This window comes from Chiloscyllium plagiosum, unplaced genomic scaffold, assembly GCF_037043375.1.
Source record: "Chiloscyllium plagiosum isolate Xiang-an unplaced genomic scaffold, Cpla_swu_hap1 HiC_scaffold_33, whole genome shotgun sequence".
In the NCBI taxonomy this organism is placed as follows: Eukaryota; Metazoa; Chordata; class Chondrichthyes; order Orectolobiformes; family Hemiscylliidae; genus Chiloscyllium; species Chiloscyllium plagiosum.
Genome location: NW_028270171.1, coordinates 19,674,117 through 19,689,304, shown reverse-complemented (window position 1 = coordinate 19,689,304; position 15,188 = coordinate 19,674,117). Strand labels below are relative to the sequence as shown.

Sequence of the window (15,188 nt, the reverse complement as noted above, 5' to 3'; positions counted from 1 at the left end):
TAGCTGGCATGGTGCCAGGCTGCTGTGAGACTCTCGCTCAGTGGGTGGCACATGCTGGTGTGGGGAGAGCAGCGTGCAGACTTGGATCGCGCCTGCACTGCAAACAATGAGCTTTCTCGGACTCGGACTCAGCTGGTGCTGGAGGTGGAGTTGCCGTGACTTGCTTGTGTCTGTGCACCCGCATTTGCAGCCTGGTTAGACTCTGTGACAGTGAGTAATGCCTGATATTTAATTAGCACCGCTGATCGAGTAGAAAAGAAAACGGAACGCCACCACAGTGTTTAAATTTAAACGCTGTCTTGACTCGTGTGGCAATCTCAGCCTGTGAGAAAGATTGTGCATCTGTGTGAGGTTTAACGCAATCAGACACCGGGAGATATGTGTGGCCAGGGACGATCCAGGTGTGTAGCAGACGCATGGCATGGAATAAAGGAGTATGACGTGAAAATCTAGACCTGTACCTGAGACACACTCGAGTCAGTGAAGTCTGCTCTTTTCTCATCTCACTTTCCTTAAGTCAGTAATTACTGCTGAAGTCATTTCTTGACTCTACATTTAAAAGAGGTTTTCACTCAGGGTCCTAGCTTCTGCATTGTCTCTCCTGGTTTTGTGAGGAATGCTTCTGTGTTGCCCGCAGTGGAACTACATGAATGTCAAATTTGCCTTTGACGAATTGAAGTGTTTTGGTTGGGGCAGCACGGCGACTCGGTGGTTAGCACTGCTGCCTCACAGCGCCTGTTTGATCCCAGCCTCGGGCGACTGCTGTGTGGAGTTTGCACGTTCACTCCCTGTGTCTCGTGAGGTTCCTCCAGGTGCTCCAGTTTCCTCCCACAGTGTGCAGGTTAGGGTGGATTGGCCATTGCTAAAGTGTCCAGGGATGTGCAGGCTAGATGGGTTTATCTTTGGAAATGGAGTGTTACAGGAGATGGGGTGGGTCTGGATGGGATGCTGTTCGGAGAGTCAGTTTGGACTCGATGGGGCGAATGGCCTGCTTTCACACTGTAGGGCTTCTGTGATTAATTGGGCTCAATATCTGCAAGAAACTATATAATTGCACAGTAGGATGAATATTCATGCAGAATAAGTTCTAGCACTGGATGCGGAACATTGTAAGCACTTTTTATGATTTTAGATCAATATTTTTTCATGCAACACCTCTGTTGGTCGCTGGAAGATCTTTTGGGGGTGAGACAGAGGGGAAAAAAAACATGGCAAAATATCTGTTTGGTAGCACTGTCAGTGGTTGGTTTTCTTGAAAGGAAGTGTTAAATAAGAAAGTGTTTGTGCAGCACCTTATTATGATGAAACAATACTCAGTACGCTGCTGTTGCCTGCACATATGCTACTTTGCTTGTTTTGAGGGGATTAAGGAGTTAACAGGTTCAAGTTGGGTTGGAAGAGCAAGAATGAATCCAGGGTTTTCATTTAATATCCAGCTGTAAAGCAAGACATGGTTAGAATGCTAAGTGGGTAAGCACGAAATCAGCGGGGAATCTTTCACAGTGGTCATTCTTGCCTGCTCCGGTGCTCTGTAATTAAGAGTGGGAGAAATGAGTTGCCTGTGTCAGCAGACCCGGCAACGTGTGAGACTAACTCAGAGTTCTTCCGTTACAACTGCCCTTGACCCCGCTTACTTCTGTAAAACGTTTCGGCGAATGTCTCATTATGCCAGAAGTGGTCAAAAGAAATGACATCGACTTCACAGGAAAGTGGAGCAAAACCAAAAGTGGGGGGGGGGGGGGGCAGCTGGGAGTTTGCAATTTTTTTTGTGTTGGAAACTTTAAAGTGTGAGCTCAGAGGGTCAGAGTCCCTACAGTGTGGAAGCAGGTGATTCACTGACCCCCTGAAGAACATCCCCATACAGACCACCCTATAATCCTGCATTTCCCATGGTAATCCACCTAGCCCGCATGTCTCTGGACGATTTGGCATGGCCAACCCACCTAACCTTCACATCTTTGGATTGTGGCAGGAAAGTGGAGCACCCGGAGAAAGTGTAAATTCCACACAGACAGTCGCCCCAAGGACGGGATTGAACTTGGATCTCTGGCGTTGTGAGGCAGCCGGGCTAACCGCTGAGCCACTGTATTGATGGGGAAGAAGTGCTTTCACAGGCAGTGGCATTGCTACTTAGAGAAGTGGGAGCAATTCTGTTGGGATAGGCTCCATTGAACCAGGCTAGAGCTGGTAGTTTGGCTGATCCTATAACTAGGGCTATGGACAGGGCTTCAAGCATGTAGTGGGGTCTGGGCATGCAGGGGGTGTGTTGAGTGGGTTCAGATGAAGAGGGGTCAGGACAACATGACTGTGCAGCGATGTACGCTAAGAACAGGAACGGCTGAAGAGTTTAGCACTAGTTGTGCATCAGCAAATAAGGCCAATGCAGGAAGTAATTAAAAGTGAAATTAGAGGTTCTTTATCTGAACGCAGGAAGGATCTACAGTGTGGTTGATGAGCTATAGGCGCAAATAGAGGTAAATGCTTTAGATGTAATCGCCGTTACAGAGACGTGGTTGTATTGTGATTGAAGGTAGGAAACAAATATTCCAAGGGTGTAAATGTTTCAGAAAGACAGACAGAGAATGGCAGGGGAAGATGGTTGGCTCTGGGAGCAAGAAGACTTCAGTGATACACAGCGTGGCCTCAAAGGTTGAATCTGTACATGCAGAAACGAGGCAACTCAAGAATCGGGGCTGATTCAGAGGGAGGTGGTAGTACAGTGATTCTGTCAGTGGTAACCTCTGGAATCCCAGCAAATGTGAGTTCAAATCTCATCCTGGCTGTTTGTTCAGTTTGAATTCAGTAAAAATCTGGAATTTAAAAAAAAAGAATTAGCCTGATGGTGCCCATGTTAGCTGTTTAAAAAAAGGCCAGCTGGTTCCCTAATGTCCTTTAGGGAAGGAAATCTGCTGTGCTCACCTGGTCTGGCCGACAGATCTACAGCAATGTGGTTAAATCTTAACCGTCCTTTGGGCTATTAGGTGTTGGAAATAAATGTTGGGCTTACCATCCTCATCCAGAGATCCATAGTGTTAGGTGTAGGGCAATGGGTCTGGGTGAGTTGCTTTTCGGAGGGTCGTGTGGACTTGTTGGGCTGAAGGGCCTGTTTTCACACTGTAGGGAATCTAATCCTATGAATAAATTAAAGCAAAATCAGAAAATGCTGGTGGGAGTAGATTGTTAACTCCCTATTATGCAAAGGTATGAGACATTTGAATGCACTGTTTTCTCCCAATACTGAATGGGTTTTTTTTGTTTGGAAAGGAAGACGTATATATTTCTGACCACCCGAGTGTGTACACCACTTGAAAACCAGCAGCAAGTCTCTGAGTTTCATAACCATGAAAATCTTAACGCAGCTTTTCACTCACTTACCCACATTCTTTGAGACTTGAGCATAATGTAGTTTAAGGGAATATTGCAGTTTTACAAAAAGAAAGTTCAAGATGCATGTGTTTGGCTTGTCTTGGAAAGTGTTGGGTGCTGGCCCCAATGAAGTAGAGGACATCATGTGGGAAAAGCAAGCTGGATAAGTTCAATATCTGATGATGTTCGCCAGAGTCCTCGCAGGAACCTTTCAATAGCTGGACTTTCTGTGGATCATGGAATTAATGTTTTTCTTTATTCTTTCATGGAATGTGGGCATCTCTTGTGGTGTCAGAAAGCTTTGTCCATCCTTAACTGCTCCTGAGCTGAGTGACTGGCTTGATGATTTCAGGGGGCAGTTTGCCATTCAGTCACATAAATGGGTTTGGAGTCGGGTGTAGGCCAGACCAGGTGAGGATTGCAGATTTTCTACCCTAAATAGCGTTAGTGAACCAGATGGATTTTGTGCAACGTTTCATGGTCACCAATACTGAGACTAACTTTATATTCCAGATTGACTGGTTTGAACACCTGATACCAGAGCAGTGTCTGGGCTTCTGAATCACAAATGCAATGACTATGCCACCACCACTGTTGGAGGTCAGTTTGCTAATAAGTGGACTCGTAAAGGAACATCTGTGAGACCTTATGATCTTACTGTGTCTGACTCTTGAGGGATAGAGGCTAATTCCTTCTTAACATGTTGTTCGGTCTGGAAGATTTGAGTTATAAAGAAAGGCTGGATGGGCTGGGACATTTTTCATTTGAGCGTGGGAGGCTGAGAGGCGGCTTTATAGAAGTTTATAAAATAATGAGGGGCTTGGGTCGTTGTCTTTTCCCTAGGATGGGGGATTTCAAGACTAAGGAGAAGAGAAAGATTTAAAAAAATTTTTTTTACAAGAGAGGGTGGTTCATGTGTGGAATGAACTTCCAGAGCAAGTGGTGGATGCAGGTGCAGTCACAACGTTTAAAAAACATTCAGATAAGTATATGAATAGGAAAAGGAGCAGGCAGGTGGGACTAGTTTAGTTTGGGATTATGGTCGACATGGACTGATTGGACTGAAGGGTTTGTTTCTGTGCTATATCACTCTGTGCCTCTATAACTGCTAAAACAGCAGTGGCAGCAAAGTTGTGTCTTTCTGCAGACCAGCACTCATTGGGCGACCAATGTGGGGTGCCTTACCATCTGGTTCCTCACCAGATATGGTGCTGAGCTTTTGCAAATTGCCCGTAACGAGATTATTGTTTCCAAACGTTCAGCTGGGGGACTGAGACATTCAGACAGTGTCTTGTTTCAGAATGATCCATTTGAGTCAGGAAGTACCTTTTAGGAGATGAGTAGTGACACCTGCAGTCTTTTTCCTTTTGAGATAGTCTGGAGGCTCAAAGATTACCACACCAAGAGTCAGGTGACCCATGGCAGCCACTACTGTCCATTTTAAAAAGCAAAATTAGTTTCAAACGGTTCCACATTCAATGCAGTTAATGCTGTATACTTTATGAATATGCTTTTCCATCACTCAACTAGAGTCATAGAGATGTACAGCACGGAAACAGGCCCTTCGGTCCAACTCTTCCATACCGACCAGCTATCCTAACCTAATCTAGTCCCATTTGCCAGCACTTGGCACTCTAAACCCTTCCTATTCATATACCCATCCAGATGCCTTTTAAATGCTGTAATTGTACCAGCCTCCACCACTTCCTGTGGCAGCTCATTCCATACATGCACCACCCTCTGTGTGAAAGAGTTGCCCCTTAGGACACACTTAACAGTACAGCATTCAGTAATAAAGTATTGGAACTTACAATAATTGTAGTGGACAGTCTTCATGTAGAATCAGACAATCAACTTGGTAAGAGCGGTCTAGTCAATGAGCTTGTGAAATATTTATTTTGTTGGCTTTCTGGAGCAATAATTATGAATGACTAGGGATGAATCTATCTTAGATCTAGTGTTGTGTAATGAGGCAGAATTAATTAACAGTTTCATAATAAATGATCCTGTGGGGAGTAGTGATCACAATATCATTGGATACCATGTTTAGTTTGAAACTGATGTAACACAAGGAAACATGTTGAACTGAAACAAAACCAATGATGTAGGCATTATGATAAATTGGCTCAGGTAAATTCGTCAAGGGATGTGGTGGTAAATGAACTATGGGTAACATGTAAAACAAAATCAGTTCAAGATATACAATGAAAATTCATTCCATCAAAAGAAAAACTCAGCAAGCTAGATCCATCCCTCAGAATGTAAAAGATATTAGATTAAGAGAAAAGTATGATAATGTAAAGAGCAGTAGCAAATTATAATAAGCAGTGTATTATAATCAGCAAAGAGGCATCAAAGATTAGAGAAAAAGGGGCAAAAATAGAATGGGAGAGTAAACCAGCCAGGAATATAATTTTAAAAAAAAGAGTTCAAATAAGTATATACAAAGGAATAGAGTAGCTATTAGTAAGGTTTGGTTCCTTAGGAGCAGAAATGGGAGAAATTATAAGGAGGGATAAGGAAATAGCAGACACGTTGCACAAATAACTTTTCTGCCTTAACATTAGACGACTCTAGTTGCCCATAAGAAATTGAGACAATTTTAGGAAATAAAAATGACCGAGGAGATTAGACTAATTAATATCAGCTGAGGAAAAGTATTGGAAACGTTTAAGGGACTAAAACCCCTGAGACTGCGTGGTTTCTATCCTAGAATTCAAAAAGTGATAGATTTGGGTTTGCTATCTATGATTGTCTAAAATTCATTTGAATCTACATTTTTTTTTGTTTTTGTTACACTTTCAATAGTTGACACTATGTCCGAGTCAACATATTCCTCCACAGCTGATCAGCTTTTTATTATACAGCCTGCCCAAATCATGACTTCAGTGTCATCACTCAAGGACAGAACTTAGTGTTTCGAAATGCCCACCTTAACTAGTTTGAATGTTTACTAATTTACTGAATGTTTACCATCAGAAATTTACCTTTACCTCTACCAATGTCATCTACTGCATCCTTTGCACCCGGTGTGGTCTCCTCTACATCGGAGATACAGGACGCCTTCTTGCAGATCGTTTCAGAGAACATCTCTGGGACACCCGCACCCACCAATCCCACCGCCCTGTGGCTGAATACTTCAACTCCCCCTCCCACTCAGTCAAGGACATGCAGGTTCTGGGCCTCCTCCATTGCCAAACCTTTATCACCTGACACCTGGAGGAGGAATGCCTCATATTTCACCTTGGGACCCTGCAGCCACACGGAATGAATGTGGATTTCAACAGCTTCCTCATTTCCCCTCCCCCTACATTATCCCAGTCCCAATCCTTGAACTCTGCACCTCCCTCCGGACCCGTCCATCACTCCTCCCATTGACCTTCACCTTCTCCCTCACCTTCATCCACCTATCGCTTTCCCAGCTTCCTGCCCCAACCCCACCCTACTCTCATTTATCTCTCAGACCTAACCCACAAGCCTCATTCCTGATGAAGAACTTATGCCCGAAACATCGATTCTCCGACTCCTCAGATGCTGCCTGATGTCGCTGTGCTTTTCCAGCACCACACTCTCAACTCTGAGCTCCAGCATCTGCAGTTTTCACTTTCTCCTGAATATTTACTAACCCCACTTACAGTTGAAATACTAAATTAAATTTTGACTCCTGTGTGCCATATTGTACAAGATCAACTAGTCAATTTGTCTGTGTCCAATAAGTCTCATATTCGTTGGTCCTACCAATTCATCTGACTTTGAGGTAATAACCTGAAACTCATCTGAAAAACACATCTCTACGCCAGTGGAGTGTGGATACATCTCAGATCTTTATGGAATCCCTGCAGTGTGGAAGCAGGCTATTTGGCCCATCGAGTGTTCACTGACCCTCTGAAGCATATCCCACCCAGACCCAGACCCTATCCCTGTAACCCTCCATTTCCTATGGCTGGTCTACCTAGCCTGCACAAACTTGGACACTCTGAGCACCTTCCATCTCCAATGAGCACTGCAGAGGTTAGAGTGTGTCATCAGATCTGGGCACAACATTGAAATTCAACCTTGTAAGCTTGCTTTTGAATATCTGCATTTAGTTACACTGCCCCTTTAAGGGGCTATCATTGGTTTATTTAGTTCATTATTTGTATTGGTTTCCAAAAGAGAGTGAGGAGCAAACTTGCAGTTTGTAAATATGGGGTTTGCAAATATTTGCAAGTGCAGGATCTGTCATGATCTCAGCATGCTCTCAAGTATTTTATGACCATCAAAGTGCTTCCTAGTTCTCAATTGTAATGGAAGAAAGTCAGCAGGCAATTTGCACCTACACTCTCTCAGGCAGTAAAAAAGATAAATGAGCAGATAATCTGTGCTCCATGTTGCTAGTTGAAGGGTAAATATTAGCCAGGAAACTGAGAAGAATTCGGAAAACAGTGCCACAGGGCCTTTTATATCCAAAAGACACACTGATGGAAACATGATGTCGTATTTCAACCAAAAGATGGATTTCTCTCTGATACATTGGGAGCCGGAATAGCTGCTTATTTTGGGGTCTCTGTCCTCTGTGTCAATAGTGCACACTACTGTAGCCTCACTAGCAATCACCTCAGTAACATCTTGTCATGAAATCAGTTTGACAATTGTGTACAAGTTTGCATTGAGCCCAGTTGTGCTGTACAGAATTGTCCTGATTTGTTTAAATTGATTAGGAGAAAGTGAGGACTGCAGATGTTGGAGATCAGAGCTGGAAAAGCGCAGCAGGTCAGGCAGCATCCAAGGAGCAGGAAAATCGACGTTTTGGGCATAAGCCCTTCTTCAGGAATGAGGAAGGTGTGCCAAGCAGGCTAAGACAAAAGGTAGGGAGCAGGGACTTGGGGGAGGGGCGTTGGGAATACGATAGGTGGAAGGAGGTTAAGGTGAGGGTGATAGGCCGGAGAGGGGGTGGGGGCGGAGAGATCAGGAAGAAGATTGCAGGTCAAGAAGGCGGTGCTGAGTCCGAGGGTTGGGACTGAGATAAGGTGGGGGAAGGGGAAGTGAGAAAGCTGGAGAAATCTGCGTTCATCCCTTGTGGTTGGAGGGTTCCTAGGTGGAAGATGAGGCGCTCTTCCCCCAGGCGTCGTGTTGCCATGGTCTGTCGATGGAGGAGTCCAAGGACCTGCATGTCCTTGGCGGAGTGGGAGGGGGAGGTAAAGTGTTCAGCCACGGGGCGTTTGAGTTGGTTGGTCCGGGTGTCCCAGAGGTGTTCCCTGAAACGTTCTGCAAGTAGGCGGCCTGTCTCCCCAATGTATAGGAGGCCACATCGGGTGCAACGGATGCAGTAAATGATGTGTGTGGAGGTGCAGGTGAATTTGTGTTTAAATTGATTTCTAGTTTGTAGTCTTGCTTACCAAAGTCAGAAAGGAAATAGCTGGTGTTGGAACTAAACACACTGCATGAGGCTGGGTTGTACATAGGAGGTTTCATGACCTCCGAACACTGACTGCAATGTGTTTCCAGTCAATTGAGCACTTTTGAAGTGCAATTAATAATTTAAGAAAGGCAACTACCAAATGTGCACAGCATGATCCCACAAACAGTAAACGTGATTAAATGATTTGATACATGTCAGACAGGGCACGAAGAGAAGTTCCCCCTGCACGTCTTCAGATAATGTTGTACAATATTTTTTTTATTGGCTGATTTGAGCTTTGGTTTAATACAGGACTTCCCAAAAGGTAGACCGCAGGTCCAGTGGGGGTTGTGATTGAGGTTATGGGGTTATGAGCTCCAAGGTAGCAACGGTTGTCATGCAGCTCTGACGAGTTGTCCACTTTAAGACCTTGCTTTTATTTTGAAAACTGATTCCTGCTGCACCAAAGTCAGTAAAAAGGTAGATTTTTGGAGACTGCTGTAGTTTTGCCCTCCTTTACTGTCAGTTCTTAACGACGGGGGTCACAGCAATTTTCAAGTCTTGAACTGAGATCGCAGTGGAAGGGAGAGGGGGAAAACATTGGGAAGGGCTAGTTTGATATCTCATGCAAAGGACAACAGCTCCAAGTAATACAGCACCACCTCAGTACTGCATTGGAGTGCCATCTCAAGTTTTACACATGATTCTCTGGCATGAACCTTGTATCCCTGAAACTAACCATGTCTGAAACCTTTTAAGTAGCGCGTTGAGATGCAACTCAAAATGTTGACTGCTTTTGTCATAAGGAAGCGATGAAGGTCCCGCTTATAAGAGCAATGTGAAACAAGGAAGCTGGTGACGCTTAGACTGAAGGCTGTATTTTTGGAATTGGTGGTGGCTTTTTCCCGCAGAGCAAATGTGGTCCCCTCTGATTTGCATTTGTACCTTTGACGGGACATGTTATCTATGCAGTGCTCTCGTCAGGGTGGAGCTAGACTTGCAGGACAAAGTAGGATGCTGTGCAGCAATAAAATGCGATAAGATTAATGGCACATTTTAAACCCCTTGATATCTCCCTCACACAGTTGATGCTGACAGTTTAAAAATACGTATTTAACAATAATGGGAATCGAGCTGTTTTAGGACTGGTGAGTCTTTAGTGGTGTTCTCTATGCGTCTGCTTGTGTTTTTTTTAAATATGGTTTGCTGGCTGATATTTCTTAAGCTGTGGTCTTTTTGAGTGCTGGTAACTTCCAGTTAGATATTCTCCAACCAAAACTCCAGGCATTGAGTGGTGGTAGGTTGTTTGAAGTGATATATTAAACAAAGATTACTGTTAAGTATTTCACCTGCAACCCCTTCGAAAAGATAAAAGTCTTAACAGCAATCTGGGTTTGTTCAATATGTCGTTGCAGTTGCATGACACTGTGATCTTTTGCTATAAATTCTGTATCTTATGGTCCTGCTCCACAGCCACCTGATGAAGGAGCAGCGCTCTGAAAGCTAGTGCTTCCAAATAAACCTGTTGGACTATAACCTGGTGTTATGAAATTTTCAACTTCTTTTGCTTTTTGATCGTGCTCCTCTCCCTCTATCTAACTGACCGTGTGTGTGTCTCTCTCTCTGTCTCTCTCTCTCTGTCTCTCTCTCTCTGTCTCTCTCTCTCTGTCTCTCTCTCTCTGTCTCTCTCTCTCTGTCTCTCTCTCTCTGTCTCTCTCTCTGTGTGTGTGTCTCTCTCTCTCTCTCTCTATCCTATTTTACCTCATCATGCCTCTCCAGTTTGCTTTATGTCTCTCAAGCAACTTCAAACCATTCCAGATCTCGTACTGTGTAAAGTTGAATGTTAACACAAGTGTCCAAGGAAATGCAGATAATAACAGCCTAAATGACCAGTAGCTTTTGTGAAAGAAATGTGTGAGGAACACCTTCTAATCTCATTGAACCTGTTGATTAATTAGGATATGGAAATGCAGAGTCAAGGGTTAGTGCTCAAATAGTAATGTAAATTGTCTGCTACACGTGTAGTGATCTAAGAGATCACATAGTCATCCAGCGTGGAAACAGACCCTTCGGTCCAACTCATCCTTGCTGACCATATTCCCAAACTAAACTGGTCACATCTGCCTGCGCTTGGCCTATATTCCTCTAAACCTTTCCTATTCATCTACCTGTCTGAATGTCTTTTAAATGTTGGGATTTATTACCATGTGTTCTGGACTATAGTGAAAAGTGAAAAGATTTAACACTCACAGGCACCATCTTGGATTTTTAAATAAAAAGCAAGAAATTAAGGCAAGAGATTTGGAATTTGTCCAGTTCTCTCCAGCTGATGACACCCGTCTAAGGGCTCAGTTCCCACCCGTTTGTAGGGCCGCAATCTCCCTGGCTCTGTCTCCTGACATTGGACATTGGCCGGACCCTGGAACCTCAACCCTTGCCTCTGCGGCCTTGACCTGCCTGTCCGAGATGAGGCCTGCTCCGGTCCTCATCCGTCACCTCCGCTGACGCTCCTACTCCGATCCCAGAGGACAAACCCATGACGGAGAGTGGCTGCTGGTCACTATTGTAATGTTGTAACTGAATCTGCATCTGCCACTTCCTCTGGCAGTTCATTCCATACACGTGTGAAAACATTGCCCCTCATGTCCCTTTTACATTTTTCTCCTCTCGCCTTAATTCTATGCCCTTGAGTTTTGAACTCCCCCATCCTGGGGAAAAGATCTTCACTTTATCTATGCCCTTCATGGTTTTATAAACCTCTATAATGTCACCCCTCAACCTGCAATGCGTTAGTGGCAAAAACAGTCCCAGTCTCTCCTTATTACTCAAACCCTCCGGTTCCTGCAACATCCTGCTAAATCTCTTCTGTACTCTTTCCAATTTAATAAAGTCCTTCTTAAAGCAGGGTGACCAAGGGTTTAGAGAAATCAGGGTGGGATGGAGGTGCCTGGAGATACTTGAATATACAAGTGATCATATTTACTTTAAAATGTTATTAGAAGCGCGCCCAGTGTGCATCATTGAGCATAGCGATGATGGATGGATGATATGTCTGAACAATAGAATGTAGGAGACAGTAACATCTGCAGATGCTGGAGATCAGAGTGAGAATGTGTTGCTGGAAAAGCACAGCAGGTCAGGCAGCATCCGAGGCCAGACCCTTCATCAGGATTCCTGACATGTCGATTTTCCTGCTTCTTGGATGCTGCCTGACCTGCTGTGCTTTTCCAGCAACACACTCTCAACTCTGAATATTAGAATGTGGGCAGCGAAGATTTGGCTAAATTTACAGAGGATGGGTGATGGGAGGATTGACAGGGCTGCATTGGAATAATTGATGGAACAAAGCACTGGAAAGAGTTTGCACTCAGGGACTCAGGTAAACCAAGGTCAAGTGAGAGAGAGGATATGCGTCATAGAACATAGAACAATACAGCACAGAACAGGCCTTTCGGCCCTCAATGTTGCGCTGACCTGTGAACTATTCTCAGCTCGTCCCCCTACACTATCCATCATCATCCATGACCAAAGCATCAAGGTCAGTTTCAGGCAGGAGATTTCAACCATTCCTTGATAACTGAGTGAGAGAAAGGCAGCTCCAGTTCAATGTTGGTGTACAAACACTAATTCAGCAGAGTTATAGACAACGCAATCACGCACAATATTTAACTGCAGTGAAAATAAACACTTAAGGGTGCTGCTTTTCAGAGAGATTGATGGTCAGTGTAAGGAAATTGTATTCTTGTTGTATTAAGTGCAATTCTGGTCATGTAGTCACGTGGAAAGAATTGCTAAAAAGGGAAAGCAGCACCTTCTCAGGCTGTGTAAACTGTTTTCAGTTGCTTTCTTGTATTTCAGTCCTGATGCACCCAAGTGGAGAAACTTTGTCTCTCTCTTAGGCGCCATTTAAGTTTTGTACCTTTTAAGTACGTACACAGAAGTAAAATTATTTTTACAAAATATTTTATATTTTCAAGAAGTCTTTTTTCTTCCCAGTTGCGATGGTGTAAGTTCGGCCTGCATTCATTAGAAAAGCAAAATATTGCGGGGGACTGGTTAAAAGAATTGACAGAGGTGAACTGGGCAATAATTTGCTCAACTGGAGACTACAAAACTAGAGAAAGCAACATTGAAAAGTAGGAGGCTCAGAGTGTGAGGGGTGAGGGCTGTGAAACATGCAGTAATGGACTTCAGAAGGTCCTAGGAATGAATACTACAATTGGTCTTGCAGGAGAAAGGAAGTGAGCAGGTCTTGTGAGATCATACAAAGAACAAGGATTTTTTTGAACTAAATTCCTATTGCTAAAAACTTGGAGGAAAGGGGAAAAATGAGTTCCAGGAAAGGTGATGGGCGTATCTATAGTAGAGATATGAAGGGATTAGGGCAGAAGGTCAGTGTACACTGTTAATATGATAGAAATCAGCAGGTAGTGGTTTTAAATAAAGGCAGTCATGAAGAAAGAATTTGTATTTTCTATATCACTCTGTAGGGAATTAATTACTTTTGAACTGTGGCTGGCTTTGTAATATAGGAAATGCACATAGCAAGATCTTGCAAAAATTGCTTTGCTAATAATGGTATTGTTTATTTTTCAATACCTGTTCAGGTAAAATTATCCAGTACAATATCGGCTCAGGCTTGGAGGGCCGAAGGGCCTTTTCCTGGACTGTAAATTTTCTTTGTTCTATTATTCCCCAATCTCCCTGCTTTTTGTGCTGCTTTAGACCCACCGGAAGGAGTAGATTAGGCCTCTGTTTAACTTCTCATCTAAAAGGCTGCTCCTCAGACAGTGCAGCTCTTTGTTGATCATAGAATCCCTACAGAATGGAAGCAGGCCATTCAGCCCATCGAGTCACACATACGCTCTGAAGAACGTCCCACTCCTGTAACCCTGTGTTTTCCATGTTAATCCACCTAGCCTCCATTACTATTGGCAATTTAACAAGGCCAATCCACCTAACCTCACATCTTTAAACTGTGGGAGGAAACCGGAGCACCAGGAGGCAACCCATGCAAACACAGGGAGAATGTGTATACTCTACACAGATAATTGCTCAAGGGTGGGTCCCTGGTGCTGTGAGGCAGCAGTGCTAACTGCTGAGCCATCATGGGATTTGGAATGAAAGCAAACATTCATGAAGAAATGAATGCCACTGGCTGGACCAACATTTTCCTAATTGTCCTTGAGAAGATGCTGTTGAGCTATATTCTTGAACTGCTGCAGTCCGCAAGTTGTAGGGACAGACACTGTGGGTTAGGAGGTGAGCTCCAGGGTTTTGACCCAGAGCCAGTGAAGGAGTGGCATTGGAGTCCCTAGTCAGGATGTTGTGTGTCTTAAAGGGAAACCTTTAGATAGTGGGAGTGTTTCCATGTGGCTTTATTTGTCTCCTGAGGTGATAGAGGGTCATAAGTTTGGGGGTATATTGCACCTCACTGGGGTAAAATGTTGGAAATCAAACCTTACAATTTCTGGAGTCACCTTCAAATGTAAAGATTTCATAAAAATACACAAAAGTCTCCAATTTACCTACCTTTTAGATATAAGCTGACAGAAACATCAACCAGGTTTCTATATTTAAGGATTAGTATTTATTAAAATAAAGACATATCAGTTACAGGTAAACAGTTATGAACCATTGGCTTACAACTCTAGTGGTTAAAATTCTAACGCCCTTGTAAACCACCCCCAAAACACACATACAGACAGGAAAACATTGGTGTTCTAGATGGAGGGAAAGACTAGGAATTCAGTTTATTGGACCTTATCCCCATCACTGAGATGATCCTTTTGGCTTGTCAGAACCATTACTTCTTAAACTGCCATTTATTTTCACTTGCAGGAGGCAGCACAAGCTAGTATTAAAGTGATGGAAGGTGTCGTCAACACTGCTATCAAGTGGCGCCTGCTCATTGATGCCCAGTTTAGGTTCCACCAGGACCTTGAGCTCCTGACCTCATTACAGCCTCGGCACAAACTAGTGTCTGCGCAAGTGTGAGAGCATGGATAGGGTGAATTGTGAAGGACCTCTCCCCAGAATAAGGGAGTCCAAACTAGAGGGCATAGATTTAAGGTGAGAGGGGAAAGATTTAAAAAGGACCCAAGGGGTAACATTTACACGCAAAAGGTGGTGCATGTGTGGAATGAACTACCAGAGGAAGTGGTGGAGGCTGGTACAATTACAACATTTAAAAGCATCTGGATGGGTATCTGGATCAGAAGGCTTTAGAGGGATATAGGCCAAATGCTGGCAAATGGTTCTAGATTACAGGTCATTCTGATATAATGCGTGTTTCGTTACCGTGAATTCGCTGTAACGCGATTAATGATTTGGGGACACTATTTCTAAAGCACAAATTTATAAAATGTGTATTGGCTATGACACAATTAAATCGCTGACACTTTAAGTGCTGTTTCTAAACCGCAATGTTTCATTGACATGG

At 43.8% G+C, this 15,188-nt stretch overlaps 1 protein-coding gene across 8 annotated transcripts in view; it reads left to right on the top strand.

The window, feature by feature from the left end:
• The window catches only part of LOC122547679 (suppressor of cytokine signaling 1-like), a 62,286-nt gene that overhangs the window by 41,833 nt on the left and 5,265 nt on the right, over nucleotides 1-15,188 (top strand). The window contains exons 1-2 of one of the 8 annotated variants that reach the window (XM_043686279.2): nucleotides 24-210; nucleotides 3,880-3,966. The exons of 3 other annotated variants lie outside the window; for them this stretch is intronic. The gene's annotated coding sequence lies outside the window, so the exon portion shown is untranslated. Of the gene's footprint in view, nucleotides 1-23; nucleotides 211-276; nucleotides 402-2,626; nucleotides 2,759-3,879; nucleotides 3,967-12,057; nucleotides 14,819-15,188 lie in introns of those variants that run through there. 4 more of the 8 variants (XM_043686277.2, XM_043686282.2, XM_087978332.1 and 1 more) reach the window with 4 other exon arrangements.